The sequence below is a fragment of the Bos indicus genome, chromosome 18 (genome assembly GCF_029378745.1).
Source record: "Bos indicus isolate NIAB-ARS_2022 breed Sahiwal x Tharparkar chromosome 18, NIAB-ARS_B.indTharparkar_mat_pri_1.0, whole genome shotgun sequence".
Lineage (NCBI taxonomy): Eukaryota > Metazoa > Chordata > Mammalia > Artiodactyla > Bovidae > Bos > Bos indicus.
The window spans coordinates 15,132,044-15,146,287 of NC_091777.1; positions in this window are offsets into that span (position 1 = coordinate 15,132,044).

Genomic DNA, 14,244 nt, shown 5'->3' on the forward strand with positions numbered 1-14,244 from the left:
ATCCCTGGGGAGACAGAAGCCAAGAAAAATGGGGGGATGGGGGGTCCATGCACAGCAGTGGCGACAGTGATGGCCCAGGGAGCTGCAGCCTCGATGGGCTGTGGCCTCTTCCAGATCTCGTGTGGCAGGGAGGGGCCAAGGTTCAAGGTCCCAGCCTCTCCCCTCCTCCCTGGAGAGGAGTGGAATCGGGGTCAGGGCCGCTTTCAGGGGATGCCCTCCTGGGGCCAGAAAAGGTGTGGATGGAAGGACCAGGGGAGGCAGCCATGGGACCTGGCCTGTGGGCGGCTCGGCTGGGCACAGCAGGTGAGGGGGAGCCGCTGGGGGGGTGGGGGCAGGAAAGCATCAGCCAGCTCAGCTGTAAGGACGTGAGGAGTTTTCCAGCCAGCGCCCAGCCCAAGAAGGCAGCCAGCTCTGCCCAGAGGCAATAAAATAATGAATTGATTATGGTCCAGGGTGGTTCAGATGGGCACCAACCGCTCTCACCTCCTTGGTAACAGCAGCCCTGCTCTCTTCTGGGGGCCCATCTCCTAGTCCATATATTTAATGGGCCTGGACTACTGTCTGAATCCCAGGGTAGGCACGATGCAGGCCTGACCACTCAGCAAGCGTGCTGTCCCCTGGACACGGTGATTGGCTCCAGGTGGGCACTCCACCTGGATGGCCAAAGGGACTGGGTTCTGCGACTTTTCTGCCAGTTGCTAAGCTGCTGAATGGGCACCAGGAGCAGCTGGTGACCACTGCTGCAGCATGGGCAGGGCCTGCCTGGGAAGGAAGCTGGCACAGAGGAGGTGGACAAAGAAATGGTGCCAGAGTATGGGGACCTGGCTCCTCCCTTTCTGCTCAGACCAACTGGGGTCAGAGACGGGGCTTCTGTCTCTTGCCACTCCCAGATTCTGGCCCACAAGGATGGCAAATATTCCCAGTTCACAGACAAGGAAAGCAAGGCTCAGAACAGTTGAGTGACTTGCCCTGAGTCACACAGCTGGCAGTGGCAGAAGCAAGACCCACCAGCCCCGTGCAATTTCTGGACTTTCACCTTTCAATGCAAGACCCTCCATCAAGGGTTCTGGAATCCAGATGGGCTTCTAGGGAAGGAAGCCCGAGACAGGATGGTCAGAAATCCTGGCAGCTGATGTGGAGACCTGCAGACGAGACGCCAGCCCCTAGTTCTTCATCACCACCCCTCCTGGGGATGCAGCCTCACTCTTGCTCACAACAATTGTATGTGGAGTCTGTGGGGTTCAGAGCAAGCTGACCTGAAGGAAGGCATCAGCCAGCTCAGCTGTAAGGACGTGAGGAGTTTTCCAGCCAGCGCCCAGCCCAAGGGGCTGCTGTGGGAGGCAACTGGGCCTGACTGTCTTCAGAGGTTGCTCCAGCACGCTTCTTGGAGCAACTCCTTCTTGCAGGATGGGCTTGGGATTCATGTAAACCTGCGGTGGCCAATGACTTAAGCACCGGTCCAGAGTTAGGTTGGACACCTGGTCCCACTCTCCTCAGCCTGCACGTGACCCCTTGCTTCACTTGGAGGCATGAAAAGTAAGCGTGATAGTCTCTCAGTTGTGTCCAACCCTGCAACTCCATGGACTGTACCTTGCTAGGCTACTCTGTCCATGGTATTCTCCAGGCAAGAGTACTGGAGTGGGGTGCCATTGCTTCCTCCAGGGTATCTTCCTAAACCAGGGATCGAACCAGGCTGACCCTGAAGTTCTTGACTGACCCTCCCCTGGAGAAATGGGGTTTATAGTGCTTCCCCGTGAATCCAGGCGGCCTCAGTGCTGTGTGTCTCCAAGACTCAGTTATGGACACACACAGGGCTGTCCTGGTCCCTTGCTGTCTGAACAGGGGCTCGCCAGAGCCCATGACACCTTCCTGGACTTTCGGGAGAGATGTCACTGGGACCATCGCAATCCTTTCCTGTATTCCTGACCTCTAGAAATGGAATGAGTTTGTCCGTGTTTGCTGGTGTGCTAAGCCACCACATGTTGGGGGTAGTTGGCTCTGCACGTTCTTGTAAGGACTGCATGGGGGGCGGGTGTACTGGGCCTGAGACAAAACACCTGTTGGTAAATAAATATCCATTTCCGGAGGGAGCAGGGTGTCCTTTCCTTGTTCTGAGCATCCCTAGTTATGGGTGTCGGCCTGGCCCTGTGCAGGGGAGGACTCCCGGCCCAGGCCCCCACGCCCACATCCTCAGAGTCAGCCGTGGGCCAAGGGAGCAGAACCCTGAATCTCCAGCCTGCTCTTTCCTCTGCTGTAGAGACGAAGCTGAGCAGGAAACAAGTGCTGTGATTGGTGTGGGCAGCAGGGCTGTCAGATGCTAGGCATAGGGCCTTGGGCACAGGGGCCCGTGGGCAAGAGCCCCGCTTCTCCTGCTCTGGTGTCTGCCCCCGAATGAGGGCACCCAGGACCCTTGCCCAGCACAGACTCTCCCCGACCCAGACCTACAACAGCCACGGAGCCCAGGGTGAAAGGACCCAGTCCTGGTTATCTGCCAAGGTTGTGGCTCCCTAGGCTGCCGCCCTCTGGGGATTTAAGTTCCAGGAGCCTCAAGCCTGAGGCTCCGTGGAGACTCCTGGAGGCCCCGGGCTCCATCCGGAGAGGGCAGCCGGGCGGTCAAAGGTTCAGGTAGTCCCAGCGAGGAGCCCGCCTCCCATCCCACCCTGGCCATCAGCCACAGACCAGGGACACAGTGGCTCCTGCCTCTTGTGGCCAGGGTCTGAGCCACAGCTGTCAGCCCCAGGCGGTACAGGCCTGTGGCGTCATAACACCAGCCTGGTTAGTGGGTTTTTCAGGTACAGGGCTCTGAGGACCCCAGTTCTTCACTCTGGGAGAACTGATAGACACAGCTTCGAGCTCGGAACTCAGAGCTACGGGTTCTCACCAGCTTCCCTCTCTGTGTGGGCCTTGGGTTCCTGAAGGGTGAGCTTCCCTGAGGCTCATGACCGACAGTGGGGAAGGGTTGTCAGAGCAGGCACCCTCTCTTGCTGCCAGGCCTGGGTGCTGGCCGGCGTTGAGGGCCCCAGCCAATCAAGGGAAGGTGGGAGGAAGCAGGTTGGGGGTCAGGGACGGGGTCGGTTGACATTCAGGGGAAGGGAAGGCCTTTGGACAGAGCTGTTTTGCTCTTGTGCTGGAGTAACGTGTCCAGTCCCCACATCAGGGAAGGGAAAGTCCACATGTCCCAGGGGCCCCTGCAGCAGGCCCCAGCTCCTGGGGGAAGGCCAGCAACCGTTTCCCCCATCCTCAGGGGTCATGTGTCTCCAGAAAAGACACGTTCAGTTCCTCAGGGTGGCCTGTGGATGGGGGCCTTACTTGTAAATAAGTTTTTGCAGGTGTGACCAAGTCAAATGAGGTCACAGGATGGGTCCCATGTCTAAGGACTGGTTTCCTCAGAGGAAGAGGAGAGGGCCAGGGATGGGACAAATGCAGCCGCTGTTGCAGCAAAGACAGGAATGAACAGCCTTTGGCACATACCAGCCTGACAGACCGGCGAGAGGTAAGCAATTTAGCTGTTACTACTAACAAACACTTGTCGCTGGACTTGTCCTTCACAAAGCTCATTACTCTGACTCCATGTAGATTTGGAGCAGGAAATGGCAACCCACTTCAGTGTTCTTGCCTAGAGAATCCCAGGGACAGAGGACCCTGGTCGGCTGCCGTCTATGGGGTTGCACAGAGTCGGACACGACTAAAACGACTTAGCAGCAGCAGCAGCCATGTAGATTATGCTCTGGACCTAGCACGCTTCTCCCCATATGCTCTCTTTGTAGCATCCTGCATTTCAGAAAGAAGGTCGGGGTCGATAACTTCATGGACACCAGACTCAGCTGCTGCCTGGTGCCAGCTGTGGCTGTTTTGATACTTTGCAAGAGAATTAAAAACACGAGACCTTCAAGAGGATTATAAAACCTCTCCCTATTCCTGAGAAAAGGGGGCACAGTTCTTGAGGCACTAGCCTGCTGTGTGTCCCTCTTGTCTGGCACAGATAATGAAGCTACTCTTCTCTACTTCCTCCAGACTCTGTCTCCATATTTCTGTTTGGCATCAGTGGACAGGGAGCCAAGGTTTTGACAGCATTGAGAGCTGGGGAACCATGGGAGCTGCCCCCACATCTCCACTCCGAGGGGCTGGGGGAGCTGGGAACCCAGAGGTTTCCTGGGACTTGGTGCATCAGAGGTGTTGAGGGACATCTGCTTTTTGCTTAATTTTTAAATTTTTCTAGAATACTTTATTGCTGGAACGGAAGAATTTCGTAACCATGCTTTTTTTTTCTCTGTCTTTGTTGTGGCTCTGGGGCTCCAGAGCGTACATGCCCAGTAGTCGTGGCACATCGGCTCTTGTGGGGCTGCATTTCCCTAAGGCATGTGAGATCTTAGTTCCCCCACCAGGGACCGAACCCATGTCCCCTGCACTCGGAGGTAGACTCTCAAACACTGGACCACCAGGGAAGTCCCCCGTGGTTTGTTGTGATAAACTGTTTTCTCACACCAGGGGTAGAGAGCTCTGATGTGGACAGTCATGACAGACTCCCCCTCCCAGCCCTGCCGGTCCTGGGGGGCAGCCAACTCTCAGAGTCCAGGGCCAGGGGTCCCTCAGGAGCTGGATCCACACCCCCAGACCCAAACCCTGCACAAAGGGCGAAAAGGCAGGATGCTGGCTTCCACTAGGGGGCGCCCCAAATGCAGGTGCTCACAGGCCCCCTGGCCCCTGCTGACAGCAAGTCCTGGGACCCCCACAGCTTCTTCTCCAAGTTTACTGAGACGCCAGTGACAGGTAACTCAGCTGGAGGAGTGTGACGTGGCGAACCGATACACCTGCCCACAGCGGGGTGACTCCCACAGCAGGGCTAGCTAGCACTGGCATCACCTCACAGAGTTGCCTTTTCTCTGTGTAATGAAATGTCACATCTCCTTCCTGAGCAGCTTTCAACTTCACACACAGTATCGTGAGCTGCAGTCACCAGGCTGTACGTTCGAGCCCAGGACTCACAACTGCAGATCTGATTTCCAGATCTGTGGAAATCATTTGACCAACTCCCCCAGCCCCCGCTTGCCACAGTTCTACTGTCTGTCTTTACAAAGCTGGGCTTTTTAGATTCCACAGATAACTGAGCGCCTACAGTGAGGACAGAGAGTGTTTGTGTGGCTTATTTCACTGAGCGTGATGCCCTCAAGGTTCATCCGTGTTCTAGAAATGGCAGAATTTCCTTCTTTTTTTATCACTGAATGATTCCCGTGTGTGTGTGACAGAGAGAACAGGCGCCAGTGGGGGAGAATCCTTTTATCCATCACCCGTTGATGGACACTCAGGTTGCATCTGCTGTGAATAGTGTTGCTGTGAACATGCAAGTTCACATGTCCCTTTGAGGGTGTTTTCATTTCCTTTGGATAAATACCCAGGAGTGGAGTTGCTGGGTCACACAGTAGTTCTGTTTTTAATCTCTTGAGGAACCTCCATACTGTTTTCATAGCAGCTGAACCAGTGTATGTTCCCACCAACAATGCATGAACGTTTCCTTTTCTCCACATCCTTGCTGACACTTTTTTTTTCCTTGCCTTTTCTGGCAGGTGTGAGGCGATATCTCACGGGGGCTTTTTTGTGTTTATTTATATATTAAATCTTCTGATCCGCAAACATTTATTTATGTCTTCAGTTTCTTTCATCAGTGCCTCATAATTTTCAGTGTGCAGATCTTTCATCTTCTTGATTAGATTTATTCCTGGACTTTATTGTTTTTGACACTATTACAAACGGGATGTTTTTCTTTTTTTCAGATAGAGAAAATATATAATAATTTTTGTCTCACTTGGAGTGGATATTCTAATATCTTGAGACAGAAACAGTCATTGTGTGTTCTCCGTTGCTGGCTGCTGCTGGGCATCACAGCATCTGTGGAAATGGATACCAACTCCTAAAATCAATATACTCTGAATTGCTAGACACTCATTCCCAGGAGCTTGGGATGAGGGACTGTGGATGTCTGAGAGGTCAGCCTTGGAAAAGCAATGTAAAACATGTGACTGAGAAATTGAATTCAACATGTGATTTGAAGTTGAAATCTTACTGTGTACACACAATATTGGAGTGGCTCAGAGAGCTCTTGGGGCTCCAGCTTCAATGGACTGAATGTATTAATATTATACAATTAAAAATGTTTGTAGGAGCTTGTCTAGGTCTATAAATGGAATCAGATGTGAATAAAAAAACTCTTTAAAAGCGATGGAGAAACAGAATATTAAACTTTGAGGGTTGAATGTGTAAGAAACTGGGATTGAAAGTTTATAACATTAATAAACTGAATTTTATTAAATTGTAAAAGGCCCAATGAACCACATGAAAGCCACGGAATCTCAAGTTGATGTCAGTTTTGGGAACTATAACCACCCGTTTCCCAGGACGAGTGACTCAGGCCTTTTTACCGCCCTCCCCTCTCCAGTGAACGGGCCTCCTGAGCAGGGGCTTTTGCACGGACCCTGCCTCTGAGGTCAGATTTCTGCATGTTTGCCCCCACCCCCTCTCTTCTGGGACTTGTGCACAAAGTGAGACCCGAGGAACCCCAGATTTACTCTCACTGAACTGCCGGGAGGCGGGTTCCACTTATCTTCAGGGCAGGGCCAGGTCCCAGCTGGAGGTGGGTGGTGAGAAGGCATGCCCGGAAGGGTACAGCAGTGGGTGGCAAGAGGTGGGCCAACCAGGGACCCTTCCTTTGCCCGAGGAATTGGCTGCCGACTGGAAAAAGGCCAAGAAGGACTCAGGGCTGGCTGGTGGGGCTTCTGCCCTCCTGGCTGATTCCTATATCCTGCCCATCCCTGCGGGCTTCCTGCAGCCTCATTCCCACCCTCTGAGGTGCCTTGATAGAGGCCGAGGTAATGTGGACGCTACCTGGGACACCTTTACAGCATTTGAGAAACCCCAGCAGACAACCGAGGCACGTTTTCCTACAGCCTGTTTGCAGGACAGGGGAACTTGAATCTTGGCCAGCTCCCCTCACACAGCGTATGGCTTCCCTGCCCCCACGCACACCTGCAACCCTGCTGGGGTTTCTCAAATGCAGTAACCTTTGACCTGAAGAGTAGTACTAGGAGTTGACCTGGAAGGCAAGGGCTTTCTTAGAAATGCTTTTACTCTCCTTGGGGGCTGAAGAGGGGGTCAGCCCACCCAGGGCTCCAGACTTGCTCCCTGTGCTGTAAACACCCATCTCCCACTGTCCTGACAGACAGCAGGGTGTATGCACACACACACGCGCGCTTACACACACATGCACTTGTCTGAGGAGACATAAGAAGAGAAAGCGTGTGTGTAGAATGAGGTTGCCCACCCCAGGTTGGGGTGGGGTGGTGAAGGCTGGACACGAGGGGTGGGTGGGGATTACTTCTCGAACCCATGCATGCGTTATCTGGCTCAGGAGGTCCAGGCAGGCCCGGTGGAATTGTACAAGCCCTTAAATGAGAACTAACTTTTGGAGTTTGCCAGTCATATTTGTACAAGAATCTTATTGTAGTTTAAGTTCCCTTTTTCTCATTCTTTGTGAGGTTCAGCTTCTTCTTCTTTTTTTTTTTTTTTTTTGTCATCTCTTTGTTCATGCCCTTTGCCCATTTTTCTGATGAATTGCTCATTTTTAGAAAATGACTTACAAAACCTGGTGTGCCGTGCGCACTATTATAGACATGTTTTCCTAGGTCACCAGCGGTCTTTGATCCTCCCCTGGGGTGTGCCAGCCTGCTACATCAGTATTTTTCTCTCCTGCCCTTTGCTTACTTCCAGGGCTTTCTGACTTTGTTTCCATTATACAAGACGATGCTCTGCATGGGGTTTGTGGAACATGAGGCGGGTTGGATGGGCTGCCGCCTCCATGTGCTGACCCTCCTCACGTGGTCTAAGCAGGGCAGTGAGCCGTGAGCTGCGCCTGCTAAGCTGTATCCAGCCAGCGTCTCCCGCGCAGCTCGGCGCTTGTCATGGATGGAACACCCTGGATTCATCTGCACCCTTTCCTCACGTGTGGACATTTGGTGGATAAAAAACAGCATCAAATCTCTCACAGATATTCTCCCACATGGAGAAGTGGTAACCAGAGCTTTTATCAACCCATTCAGGAACGTTTCTAGGGTGTACACTTCATGCCGGTTTAGAAATACAGCTATGAGCATGACCAGTATTGCCCTGCCTTTGGGGGACTCACCAGTGAGTGGAGGTCAGGCCAAAGTAGCAGGCGCTCACCAAGGAGCTTGAGGGTACTTCGGGGTCAGTGGGATCAGAGGAAAGTGTTGAACCCACACGAATGGTGAAGGCAAGGAAGACTTCCTGGAAGCAGCGGCATCTATCTGAGGCTGGGAGAATGAAGAGTTAGAATCAGCGGGGTGAGCATGTCAGGGCCATCTAGGCAGACTGAGGCTATCTCACACACTGGGAGGAGGGCTCAGCGTCCCAGGCCAGGTGCTCAGGGCATCATCCTCCTTGGTCACCCCCGAGGTGTGCACCCCAGCTCCCCAGCCTGAAGTGGAACTGCTACTATTAGCCTGCCCTCCATGCTGCTGACTGCCAGCCTGGGGACAGCTTGCTGACACCTCAGGAAAGCACCCAGCTGGCCGGGTGGCTGGGGGCACCCTCTCCTGGAGCCTGGGGTCTGGGCCTTGGGTTCTCGGCTGCTCAGGGAGAATGTTGCTCAGGAAGAGTGACCAGGGTGGACTCACTGTTCTCCCGTCCCCAGGTCTCCTTCCCTGACCAGACCCCCACCAGCCTCACCTGAGCCCCTCTTCCCACAAGCCTCAAGCCCGTTAAGTCTGGGCCACATACCAACACTGTTCTAACAGCTTAAACCCCACCCCAGGATGGCCAGGCCCCCTTACAGTGCCTGAGAACTCAGGGCAGCTCGAGGAACTGAGGCTTGTTCCAGCCTCCTCTGAGACAGGACTTGACTTGGAAAAGCTGGAGCCAGGGCCAAGCCCCACTTCCTGCCTTTTATTTAATGTGATAACTTCCGAATGACATATTTCAATCACAGCTAACATAACGCATGGATCATCCAATGCTTTAAGTGGAAGGTAGAGCAGAGACCCTGACTTTTACTGGTCTAAGGGTCAGAATTGCTTGGTTTCTGCTCCGTGTGAATTAACGCTTGCTTATTTGCTAGAGCTCTGCTGAGCTGCAGTGTTTCTGCAGGTTATTGTCTGAGAGCAGAGTGAACAAGCGTTTTTCCCACTTGGAGAGGACGGGGTGGGGGCCAGCACCTGCTTCTTACATCCTGTTCACCTGCCCTTTTCCAGCTCCCACGGCCAGTGCTGGAGGGCCTTCCTACTTTTCCTGGATTCCTGCTCCCCTAACGGCCGAACCCGGCTCACCCCCACCCAGGTCTCTCGGCACAGACACAGGGGCGGCAACGTGGGCTTCTTTCCCTTTCGCAACAGTTATCGCTGGTCGAAACCCGTCCTCCAAGGTCGGCGTGGGATCCAGTCCAGCAGTTTCCATTTAAAGGTCCTGGAGGCCGAATTTCAACCTCCTTTTTCCTGAGCTGACCCTCCTGCGGTGACCACAGAGAGCCGACGCCTGGCCCTGCCTGCATCACTGACCAGTGGGTGGTCTTTTCAGTCCTGCCAGCCGGGCCCTGTCGCCGGGCCCCCACTGAGGGCCGGTGTGCTCGCCCCACCCCCACCCTGTGCGGTGACTCCCCCACCACACCGCCTCTCCGCCCCACCCTCCATCCTCAGGTGACCTGTGGCACAGAAGTGCTCCGGAAGAATCATCCAGGATAAGGAAAAGAGCCTTTGCGGCCACAGGGCTTTCTCCAGGCAGCCAAGGCCTCCCTGCACCGGCCCCCAGTAGGATTCTGGACACACTCCACTCAGGCTGATCCACGGGGTGCCTGGGGGAGCCCATCTCTGAGGGGGAGGCTTGTCTCTGGGCCTCCCCCGGGGTCTCAGCGAGCGAGCTCCACCTCCTCTGGGGCCGCTCACCCTCCCCTCTGTCACTCAGCTTCACCCTCTTGCTGTGACATCTGCCCCCAGGAGGAGGGCTGTGTCAGGGGTCTCCTGACTCTGGTGTTTCAGGGCCTGTGTGATACCCCGTCTTCCACGGAGGGCAGGGCAGCATCCTGGAGCGATCTTGGGGTGCACACCCCCGGCGCCCCGCCTAGATGAGGCATGTGTCCCTGCGAGGGGGGCTCCTGTGTCCCCCCTACCCCGATTGGAAGCTCATCCATTGGCTGGGTGGTTTCTGCAGGCTGTCTGACACTGTGAGCCCCTTTGGGAAATGGGGCACTACTGAGACCCAGCTGCAGCGGGTGGGGTGGTGGCCCCCAGAGGTACAGCCTCCGGAGCCGTGAAGGTGACCTTGTTTGGGGAAACGCTGCTGTAATCAGGCCAAGGCGGACTGTGTGGGTGGATGTCTGGTGCAGGCATTGCTGCGGGCCTGGCTGGCGGGCAGAGAGGGAGGGGTAAGGGGGTCCATGGGGTGGTGGGAGGCCAGCTGTGCAAGGCCAGGGGCCAGGGAAGAGTCTAGGTTCTGACTGGACTGGCAGGGCAGCCCAGGGGCAAGTCCAAAGCCTGCTCTGGCTCAAGTGGGCCCTCCTTCCCCTTTGCTGGGGGCGGCCCCTGCTGGCACCCTGCCTCCCGGGATCCAAGTCTTGTCTTTCTTGTCCACCAAACAGGCACACCCTGGCCACCTCCTGAAGACTTTCCCAGAGATGATCAGTCCAGGGCCCTCAAACCTCCCACCTCCCGGATTACCTGTCCCAGAAGCCAGGGCCTGAGGCCCAGCGTCCCTCTGACTCCTCCCTGTGCTCAGCGTTCAGCCACGTCGTTGCGTGTGTGTGTGCCCACAGTTCCCGTTCATTCCACGCCACCCTCCACGTGTGGATGCGCTACGATCCGCGGGTCCGTCCACTCTGGGTGGACGTCAGGGCTGCCCCCTGTGCTGTGGTGGTGATGGCTTTGCTGAGATACAGCTCACCTGCCACCTGTTACACCAGGAACGTGTGTGCCTGCTTCATGTGCTGAAATCCTAACCTGGATGTGGCGGTATTGGGTGGGGGGGGTGTGTCAGTCAGGGATTACTGCTATCCACGAGGGCAATTGGGCTGTAACAGCTATAAAATGCACTGTGACCTCTGCACCTGCCTCACATGGTGCGACTCTAACCACGCAGCTTGATGGACTACATTTTGTTTATTCATCAGACGTTGGGCTTTTGGGCTGTTGGTATCTTTAGGCTACTGTGAACATTTTTGTGTGGAGATACAAACATGACTTACATAGTTTTTGGTACATATATGATATTTTCACAGTTAAAATGTAAAATAAACAGAACCAAGGAGGCTTGCATACGCCCGCCTGGAGCAGTCATTGAGACCTGCCATTGCAAAGCTGGACAAGGCAGCTGGCACTGCATCCACTCATCTGGGCTGCCCACTGGAAGGAAGCTGGGAGCCCATACAGCCGCTTCTCCCCTGGGCAGGGTGCTGGGAGGCTGAGAGGGGAGGGGACAGCTTCCTGGGCCAATCCCTCCCCCACACAGCTGCCCGCCCCGCCACCTCTCACAATCTGAAGACTAGGGCTTCTCGGGCGGAAATGGGGCATTTTCTCCTTCCTAGGAGGGGTGCTAGGGTAGGATCAGCACGGCCGTGACGTCCTGCAGCGAAGTCTGCATCGCTGCTGAGGCCACAGTGAGTGTGCTGGGGGCCAGGGGGCTGCCAGGGGTTGGGGGTCTGCCACTAGGGACGTGCTGTCTTGAGGGGAGGTGGCCAGAACACAGGTCAGCAGAGCAGGGAGACAGGGAGCCTGAAGCAGGTGCAATTCCAGAAGGTGAGAGAGCTGTGATCAGTGTGAAACTGAGGCTCACAGGGTTCCCCTCAGCACCCCAACTCCTTGTCAGCAGCCTCTCTGCTGTCCTTAGGATGTGGTCCAGACGCGCTGGGGCCGGTGAGGCCCCTGCCGCCTTCCCGCCCCCACACCTCTGCTGTTCTCTGCACAGAACCTTTCTCCCTGGCTGCCTGCCCTTCAAGATTCAGCTAGTCTGTCCCCTCCTCCAGGAAGCCTTTCTTTTCTGCAGTTCTGCCTGGCTGCCCTGCTCTCTGCTCTGCTCACTATCATCCCCTCGTCAGGCGGAATAGATGTGCTGAATGAATGAATGAGTGAAGGAAGGAGTGGAAGAATCAAAGTGGGCTGTCTGCAGGAGCCCATGTTGGGCAGATGACAAAGGCCTCCTGATTCTCACTGAAAGCTCAGAACGTTCGGTCCTCCTGGCGGCAGCAGATCAACTCACAACAGTAACAAAGCACGAGTGGGCTGTGTTCTTTGTATCTAAGGCAGAGACGTTTCCTAACCGAGTGGGTCTGTTCCGTGGGCTTGAAGCTCTGGGACATGGGATGCATACATGGGTCCTGCAGCCCCCTGTGCTCAGAGCCCCCCTCCAGCTGCCGCCCACTGGTCAGTGGGGAGAGGGCCCCATGGACGGGCTCCTGGGCCCACCCTGCTTTCCTCTCTGAGAAACACATGGTTAAAAGTGATGCCCCAGAGCAACAGGACTTCCCTGATAGCTCAGACAGTAAAGCATCTGCCTATAATGTGGGAGACCTGGGTTCAATCCCGGGGTCGGGAAGATCCTCTGGAGAAGGCAATGGCAACCCACTCCAGTACTCTTGCCTGGAAAATCCCATGGACGGAGGAGCCTGGTAGGCTGCAGTCCATGGGCTCACTAGGAGTCGGACACGACTGAGCAACTAAACTTTCTTTCTTTCCCAGACCAGCATACCTTCAGCAACCCCTCACCAGTCAGGGTCTCTGAGTCTACTTCACCTCGTTAAATAATGGTTTCAAGTCTCACAATCTTGCTAGGAACCTGCGTCACTTTTCTTTTTCCTTACTCAATCCCCTTTCCTGTGGACATCACTGTCATAGCCACAGGAAGGGGACAGGCTTTAAGCCCTTCGGGGGATGGTCGTAGCATATTCTAGGGAGGGGGTGCTGGGCACAGTGCGGGTCGTGCTGGACTGGTGGGTGGGGTCTGCCTGGGCCCAGGGAGCTTGGGGGCTGTGTCACTTTTATTCAGTAGAGCTGCTTCCGTAGGGGAGAAAGCACAGTGCGGTGTCTCCCTTGAGACTTGCTGGCTGTCGTGGGCCTGTGTCCAGACTCAGGGAGGCGGGAGTTCGGCGTCATGGCAGGAGGGGGCGTCTGGTTTCCCTGAGTGTGGCCCGTCCAGGCCTCAGTCTCCTGATTCACTGATGAATCCAGATCTGCATGTGTGTCCACAGCTCTGGGGATGAGGAAGGTGAGGACAAGGGCTCCTTCTTCATCCAGGCAGTGAGGCTGGAAGGCATCTGACGGCCTTGCCCACTGGGAATGGGCAGCGGGGCAGTTCTGAAGGCCACAGAGGGTGGCCTCGGACAGGGGAGCCAAGGGCTTCCGGGTCCCCTGGGGACAGCAGGCAGGGGAGGCCTGTGCCCCTCCCACCTTCTGGTGTCCTGCGGCCTGGGCTCCAGCCCCGGCTCTGAGCCATGCAGCCAGGGTGTGTGCAGCCCTCGCCTCGGTTTCCAGACCTGGGAAGGAAGGGGACCAGGAGTCTGCAGGGCCCTGCCCCACAGGTGAGACCTCCGGGCCACACTGCAGGGCGCACCTGGCCACCAGGGGGCAGCAGTGGGAGGGCCGGACCAAAGGGGACCCAAGCCCCTGGCCTCCTGTCTGAGCCTCTACCAGCCTCAGGGTGAGCCTGGAGCTCCAGGCCTGTCTCACAGACAGGACAGGGCAGCCCACATCCTGTGCATTTTCTCACCAGGGTCCCGCCCACATCTAGAGTGTCCCCATGAGAGCACCGCTGTCCCTGCCCTAGACTCAGGGGACAAGGCTGGCCCCACTGGGAGGCTGTCGCCTGCCCTGCCCTCGTTCAGCTCAGCAATCACCCTGCCCTGCATGGGGGAGCCAGGATGGGACAGGGGTGTAAACGGTGGCCCGGATTGGGGAAATCTGTGGGCAGAGGGACCTGCTGACGGAGTAGCTGGTGGGGCCCCCAGACCTGCCCCACCTTGGGCACCATCCGAACGTTCCTGGGACATCCGCCTGCCAGCGGGACACCTGGCGCCCACACAGGAACTCAGCCAGCAGCCAGACCCTGAGAGTGGAGGGCCTGGAGTCAGGGGCACCCACCCCCATCTCTGTGCAGAGCCTGCTTAAACACTCTTCTCTGTTTTAATTATTTTTCCATTTTAATTCACATGCTAAAAATGTCAAACAGTAATAACATCAAAAGATGTTATTACAA